The sequence below is a fragment of the Pteropus vampyrus genome, unplaced genomic scaffold (genome assembly GCF_000151845.1).
Source record: "Pteropus vampyrus isolate Shadow unplaced genomic scaffold, Pvam_2.0 Scaffold1, whole genome shotgun sequence".
Classification (NCBI taxonomy): Eukaryota; Metazoa; Chordata; class Mammalia; order Chiroptera; family Pteropodidae; genus Pteropus; species Pteropus vampyrus.
In genome coordinates, this window is record NW_011888782.1 from 36,579,018 (window position 1) to 36,587,186 (window position 8,169).

Below are 8,169 nucleotides of genomic sequence, written 5' to 3' on the forward strand. Positions count from 1 at the left end.
AAACTATCTTAACTTTTTGGATTCATTCTTTCTTGTTGCTGTTCTGATTGGGTGTTTTCTGCTACCTTATTTTCTAAATCACTGATTTGATTCTCCACTTCATCTAATCCACTGTTAATTCCTCCTAAGGTATTCTTCATTTCCGACTGATTCTCTTTATGTTTTCTATCTCTTTGTTAAAGTTCTCATTCAGTTCATCTACTCCTCCCCTAAGTTCATTGAGCATCCTTATAATAAGTTTTGAACTCTGCATCTGGTAGATTGCATGTCTCCATTTTGTTTAGTTCTTTTTCTGGAGCTTTGTTCTATTCTTTCACTTAGGACATTTCTTCATCTTCCCATTTTGACTGCCTACTTGTGTTTGTTTCTATGTATTAGGTAGGGCTCCTGTGTCTTCCAGTCTTAGTAGAGTGGCCTTATGTAGTAGGTGTGCTATGGGTCCCAGTGGCACAATCTTCCCTGGTCACCTGGGCTGGATACTCCAAGTATATCCCTTGTATGGGTTGTGCGTACTCTCCTGTTGTAGTTGAGCCTTGGTTGCTGTTTGCTTGTCAGTAGAAGGGACTAACCCTCAGGCTAATTGATTGTGATGACTGTCAGTGACCAGTGGAGGAACTGTCATATAGGGGCTGACCCTACAGAGCAGGATTTGCTTTAGCAAGGCTCTAGTGCCTGCCTTGTCTGCTTTTTTATGAGTCATCCTCAGATGTAACCCCAGGGGTTGCTCCAACTCAGATGATTGCTGGCCACTGAGCATGCAGGCCTAGGCCTCCTGGAAGGGGCCCTGCTGCAGGCCAAGTTCAGCCACAGCCTGGGTCCTATGTAGGATCACTTGGTATGAGCCACTAAGCAATCCACAGATGGCTGCCACCCATAGCGGGTTTGGAAGTGCCTCTAGAGGCCAAGTTGCAACCTGAGGCCTGCTGCCACTAGTGTGGGGCTTGGGCTGCTTAGCAAGAGGTATGGGTCATGCTGAGGCCAGATGCTGCTTGTTTAGGTTTTGTGAACCTTCTGTGCGTGGCTAGGGAACACATTGCTTTCTTCATAAAGGGATCTATGATAACTCTTTTCAGTTCCCAAGAGATCATTTAGCACTTTGGTATAGGGATTTAATAATTGCTTCCCCAAAGACCTGAAGCAGTTAAATAGCAGGAGAGGTAAATTGAAATCAGATAAGTGGAGGTAATTATGAACCTGGAAACAGCTATGGATGGCATGGATGAGAAAGAGAGCTCAGTAATGATGGTAATGGGACTGGTGTTAATGGCACTGATCATAGAGGTGACTAAGGTACCCAGCATATTTCCCTTTGTACTTCATATTAAGTCTTTCAGGCCTCAAGGGAACCACAAGTAATCAGTGTATTCTCCAAGCCCCTGGGGGAATGCCTGAGAATGCATTTGTCATCAACTTGGGTACTCAGGCACTTACCTCTTTATTCACATCATTTTAGATGCTGAACTCCACATTTACTCCACATTGACTATCTCTAGCTTATCTAGACATATCTTTCACCATTTAGTTCCAGAACCCTGGGGGCACATTAGTATTTTATGTAATCTCTTCTCCCTGTCATCTTCCTCCAGTTCTTTCTGTTATGCTTGGCTTTTGCTGGTAATATATTATATAAGGTTGTTTGGTTTCCTGTAATTCTCAACTTCACCTCTTGGTTTCCTTTCTCTAATATTACCTTTAAACCTCTGCTCCCTGTAGCTTATGATTGACACTATTTTTACAGGGCTTTATAAGTCCTGATATGCACAATTGATGTAACCATAAAAATAAATGGCCAGAAAAAGGAAGAGAAAGCTAAAGAGAATTGTTTTTGCTTAACCATTCGCCTTCTTCCTTAAATGGAACTGGTGAATAAATTCAGTGAGCTAGTCTATTTAAACACCTCTGTTTCAGTGAATTTATATCATTTAGCAGATCTTTTTAGAAACAATTATGTGATGGGTGCAGCCCCAGATTAACTTGCTGTCTTGTTCCTGAATTGCAATGAACTTCTTTTGTACCCCAAATTAAAAGATATGGAATATATTGTGGTCATATAGGAAATAGGAATTTAAAATATAAACAAACTTAGAAATCATAAGGTATAAAAATTAAATAATGTTAGTTTTCTCATTTCTAATTATGAATATTGTGTAATTTGCAGTGCTGTCTTATTTGGATCTGTTACTATGTTAGTTTACCCATAATTTTAAGAAAAAACTCTGTTTTAGTGTTTGGGTTTTCAGTTGTAATGATGCTCTATAAGACTTTGGACTACAAAATCCAGGGAACTATCTTCTTCCTTAGTTTAAAGTTTTAAAGATTATAATGTGAAAACTTGTACTGGATTCCTTTAATAATGCTTACCTGAAAGGCATCTATTATTATGGCATTTTTCGTTTCTGAGGGAATTTGCACCAGTATCTCTGTGAAGTAAATGTGTATTTGTCCCTTGGCTCTGCCTTTCTTTCTGTTATTAGTCTGCTCTCCATCCTGGGCATATTACTTCCCACTTATTTCATCTGTACAGTGAGAACAGAAATAATGCCATGTGCTAATATTTCAAGAGTACCATAAGATTAACATGAAAACGTCTAATTTTTAAATTTGTGTAACACCTCTTATTTAAGAATTGTAAAGTGTTATTATTATGCACTGTTTCTGCAGTGTTTTTTCTTCAGGAGTTTGATTTTAGAGTCATTTCTTTTCTCTCTGTAATGTTACATGCATCCTTTCTCCTGTACGAGTTTTATTACAAAGATCTTATTTAACTTTTCAAATATATTATTTCTCTTTATGCCTCTGATTACACACAAAATATAAAATGCTTAAAAGATAATCATAAAACTGAAAGTTTTCCCCTCCTCTTCTCTACATAGGCTTTTACAACTGTGATTTAAGGGGAGAAGTATTTACTCATTGCTTTAAATATTTATTGAAGGCTCCTTCCCCTTTCCAATCCCCAAACTATGTATTGCTGCTGCAGCTGTTTCTGGTGTGCTAAAGCCAACTAGACTCTAAAAGGTATTTAGGAATGTTTAACTGTAAGTTTGAGAATTGGGTTTTAAAATTCATCTCCTGTAAATTTGAGGTCTCTTTCTGATGGTCTTAATGTACTATAAGTATCAGATGACAGAAATGGAGAGTGACAAGGCAGTCTATTAGACACATATTTCAATAATTTTCAGCTTCAGTTTTTGGCACTAATGGCTATGATTCTCACTGTAACTTGTGAGAATTAATTACCACTCATTCTATTTAGGTGCCCAAGTTTCTCCTGAATGATATAGTGTAAAATGATAGCAAGCTGGCTTAAGCCCTAGGGTAATTTACATATTAAATAGGTAAAAATCTTTACCATAACCTCCATTAAACTTTATATTTAAAATTTTTAATGGCACTTAAAAACAAAAAGAACATATTCTTGGAAATCACATTCTTTGTTGTTAGAAATTAGAGCTAAAGTAAAATGGATGCCAAGCTCATTATAATGATTTAAAAAGTGACATAATTGCTTAAAACCTAGTAAAACAGAACATCTAACATTTTTGGCTCCAATATTCCTTTGAGAATCCAGAGAAAGCTTTACATGCTTCCTAAAGAAACAGCAATACTTATAATTTTGCATATAATTTTAAGAGATTCACAGACCTCCCTCTGGTGCCCTGCCCCAAAGGCATTTATGGACACTATAAATTATACCCAGCTAAAAATTCCTGACAAAAAGAGAAGAAGAATGGCTCAAGCTCCAGTATCTGTTTGTGAGTGTTTTGTTTTTAAGGGGCCTGGAGCCTTTAGGTAGTTTTGTTCCAGAACTTAGAATATACAAAGTGCTGAGAGTAAAGCATTTGATTATTCTGGGATCACAGGAGGAAGAGGCAGCAGAATGCAGTGGTTTTGGAAGGGTTCCAGTGAGAACCTTTAAGAATGAGTGAGATTTGGGTAGATGAAAGTCAGAAGGGTCTTTTAGGATTTTTGCACCATGAAGTCGGGATCCATATTTGGTTTGTTCTTCACTGTCTTGCATGGTGCCTGCCATATGCCGCTAGGCTTTCAATAAATATTCATATAGCGTTTTGTGCCTCATCTCTAGTGAAAAGTTTGAACCAAGAGAAATGGCATTGATCCAGTGCTGGAGTTCTACCTATGACTCTGATGCAAAGTCAATGAAATGAATGTTGATGTTCCCTCTAGATAACTCTGGCGATCAGGAGGCATAGTGGGCATTTTATAAGTTATCGGGAGGTCAAAGCTGCATAATTAAGTGTTTTAATCTTGTTGCTAAGGAACTAGGAGACAATAGAAGGAATATCCAATATTTTGTTATGAAATTCTGAAAGCCCTTAGGACTAGAACTTGTATTGATTCCAAATCTGGGAACTGAACTGCTAGACCTAAATCCCCACAGCAGTGGAGAGGCTGCCAGTTCACTGTGGCTGTTCTAGCTTGCACTTTGCACCTGAGCCCTGAGCCTCATTTCTCAGAGTAGGGAGGGAAGAAAGGGAAGCTTTGTGGGACAACTAAGTCATTTTTAATTTTGACTTTTCCCTCTCTTCATCCAGAACCATTTTAAAAGGAGATGTTATCCTCAAACACAGACTCTGCTTCATCCCCACTCTCACCCCTTTTCTGCTCCTCCCTCCTCTTCCTATCTGTACAAAAGGTGGGCTCTCTGCTGAGTCATTGCTGCAAGGCAGTGAGCCAGCTGGTGGCTTTCTTTTATTCTGTAATGTAAATTAACCATTGCATACTTGATCTTGAGTTACTGGTGGGCATTTTTCTTTTTCTTTCTATATAACTTCAGATATTTACATATATTTGTCTGTCTTACACATATAATACAAGTGACAGTGAAGTTTTCCCTTTTTAAAACCTCAACTTTACCCACAGCAGAATTGTGTCATTTCATTTCTTATTCCCTACTGACTCTTATTAATAAAATGATCCTGTTCTGAAGTGCCTGAAGCCCAACATGTCCAAAATGAAGAGATCGGACTATATGACACTCCAGTACCATAGCACATATCTGTGTGTGTGTGTGTGTGTGTGTGTGTGTGTGTGTGTGTGTGTGTGTGACACACACATGGTAATACCTCCTTTCTCAGACTTCAAGGTTCCACAAGGGGGGACAAGAATTAGCATGTCACTCCTGCCCTATCTCCATCTTCTCAGGGGAGAAGAGTGCTTTTGCTTAATGTTGGATTGGGGATAGGGAACTGGGTATGCAAAACTCATAACTCATCTCCTTATTCCTTTTCTTTGTCTTTGGGATTTGCCTGCCTGGTGAAGGAGCTCTTCATTCTGTCCTCCATGTCACCAGCTGATCAAGGGAAGACTCTACTTCCACTTCTCCTCAACCCCCAATACCTACACAGGTGAGGGTTGGGGGACTAGGCTGAAGAGTAGAGAGACAATCCAGTTCTGAGACTGGGTATTAGGAAGACTACAGTTGCCACACATTTATGCCACATTCATCAAAAGGTGATATTTTTATCTCTGATTTACCATATTATTCTGCCTATTTTAATTGTGGAAACTGAGAAGGAAAAACAGCACAATTTATTTACCTTCTCTTACATCCAACACCAATGGGCTCATTTTTGGTTATTACAAATTTGAGTGACATTACTCAGCCTTCTGTTTTGGAAAAACCCAGAGTGAAGCCTATTTAAAGTGTGGACTGCATTTGGTAAGCAGCCTATGAATTTGAAATTTTGATTTTAGGTGCAGGCTTTATAATTTAGATATGACGGAACATTTTTTTTTCCTTTTTAACAAAAAAAAGAAAAAAAAATCAAACTGACTTAATTTTTTAAGAGGACATTGTGAATAGTAACCTAAAATTACCAGATATAAGTGCTTCGGTTTCTTAAAATTTTCTACGCCCCTATTTCCTTATCTGTGATATAAGGATGGTACTACTTCACAAGCATGTTGAGAGGATTAAATTAAATGAGAAACTATATATGAGAAACAGTTCAGTACCTGGCCCATATAGGCATTTGATAAATGTTTCTTAAACATCTACGGTGTACTAGGTGTTGTGTCATAAAAAGACATTCTCTTTATATCAGTGGACTCAGTAACTCAGCAGTTTGTTGTCCTAAGAGTGACTTAAAAAGAGGGAAAAAGAAATGTCTATTACTGATGACCTCATATTTTTCCCTTCTATCTATTCTCTAAATTTCTCTTTTTATTTTTGATTCAACCAATGCCATCTCGATCCTGTAAGTCTGGAGTCAGGCATGGTAAGGTGGTAGAGAGAACTTCTCAGCAGAAAGCTCATCAGTGGAAGGCTCTGGTTCTGCTCTGTTATTAACTATCTGTAAGGAAATATACCTCATTCTCTGGGCTTCATGGTGATTTTCTGAAAAACAAAGGGACTAGACTTAATGGTCTCTTAATTCCAATGCAATTCCAATATTAGAAAAGGTATACCTTATGAGTCAGAAGGGGGCTTTAATTAACCTTCAGATTTCTGAATTTTAAAAACTGTCATGCATTTATGTATGATTAAATGTTAAATATTCTATTGTATACCATGTTCATAATGTAAACCCACCTTTATATGCTTATTAAGACCGAAGCTTTTAAAAATCACTTGATTGTTATCCAATATTTGATTATTAACAACTTAAATTAAATATTTGCATATTTAATTGAAAATGATCACATGTTGTGCAAAATATAGTAATCCCCTTTATCCATGATGAATATATTCCAAGACCCCCACTGGATGCTTGAAACTGTGGATAGAACCGAATCCTATATATACTGTGTTTTTTCCTATACATACCTACCTATGATAAAGTTTAACTTATAAATTAGGCACAGTAAGATATTAATAATAACTAATAATAAAATAGAACAATTATAATATGCTATAATAAAAGTTATGTGAATGTGGTCTCTCACTGTCTCTCAAAATATCTTATTGTACTGTCCTCACCCTTCTTGTGATGATGTGAGATAATAAAATGCCTATGTGATGAGGTGAAGTCAGGTGAATGAAGTATTCATTGTGACATAGTGTTGGGATTATTCCTATAAGGGTTACTTGAACACAAGCACTGTAATACCCTGACAGTTGATCTGATAACTGGGATGGTTACTTATTGACTAACTTTTTTGGGGGAGAAGGGCAGAGTGTATACACAGAATGGATACACTGGACAGAGGGATGGTTCATGTCCCCAGCAGGTAGAAGTGGGATGGCATGGGATTTCATTACACAGAGCGATGTGTAATTTCAAATTTATAAATTGTTTATTTCTGGAATTTTCCATTTAATATTTTTGGACCCAGATTGAACTCCAGTAATTGAAACCATGGAAAGTGAAACCACAGATAAGGGGGACTATTGTAATTCAGAAATTGGAGACTCTTCCTTTATTAATGTCTGCTTCAGGTATTAGAAACACAAATTATCTGAGACTAGGAAATTCCAAGGTCATATAATACCAAATTTTATTAGATTAAAGATGCACTTTTTTTTACATTTTAATATCACCGAAATTGGAATTTGCCTAATAATAGAAGGCATCTTAACATTGTCTCATAGATTAATTGGTGAAATTTTTCTTAATGATACTTAAAATGCTTGTAATTAATGGCATTTTGTATTCATTGAAATACAGTAAATATTAATTTACTATAAATATCTAAATTTTAGACTAGCTTTGTAGTCTTACATAAATGCATGACACATGCTAATCCTCAAACTTAAATCAGCATTTCATGAACCTAATATATCCTAACATAATCATTTAAAGTACACAAAACTATATTGAACATTTTTCATTCAAGGGAAGTTCCAACTCGAACTTAAGCAGAGATTTAGTATGTATGGGCATGTTGTGTGAACCTGGGCATGCATATGAGATGTTAGTATAGATGAATTGATTTATATGGGGTTCTCTCAGAGGAAGAAGATTTCAGTGCTTGTGACAGGACACAGGGATATCAGTTGTGTTCTCTGGGAAGCAGACCCTGAGATAGATTTGGGAGTATGAACTGAAAAACATCCATGAACGATAAAAGTGAGAGAAAGCCTACAGATCTGACAGTGTTGGCCAATGCAATAGAGAGCTCTGGAGCAAAGATTGTTTGTGAGATTGATTCCCCTACTGAGCAGAAATGTCCTAGAACCCCCACCTTACTAACATTGTGGATGTA

At 37.0% G+C, this 8,169-nt stretch overlaps 1 long non-coding RNA gene across 1 annotated transcript in view; it reads left to right on the forward strand.

The window, feature by feature from the left end:
* The window catches only part of LOC105309733, a 61,926-nt gene extending 55,110 nt beyond the window's left edge, over positions 1 to 6,816 (forward strand). Inside the window, exon 7 of the long non-coding RNA XR_002779001.1 lies at positions 5,284 to 6,816. This is a non-coding gene — a long non-coding RNA (uncharacterized LOC105309733). The remainder of the gene's footprint in view (positions 1 to 5,283) is intronic.
* The last annotated feature ends 1,353 nt before the right edge of the window (positions 6,817 to 8,169 follow it).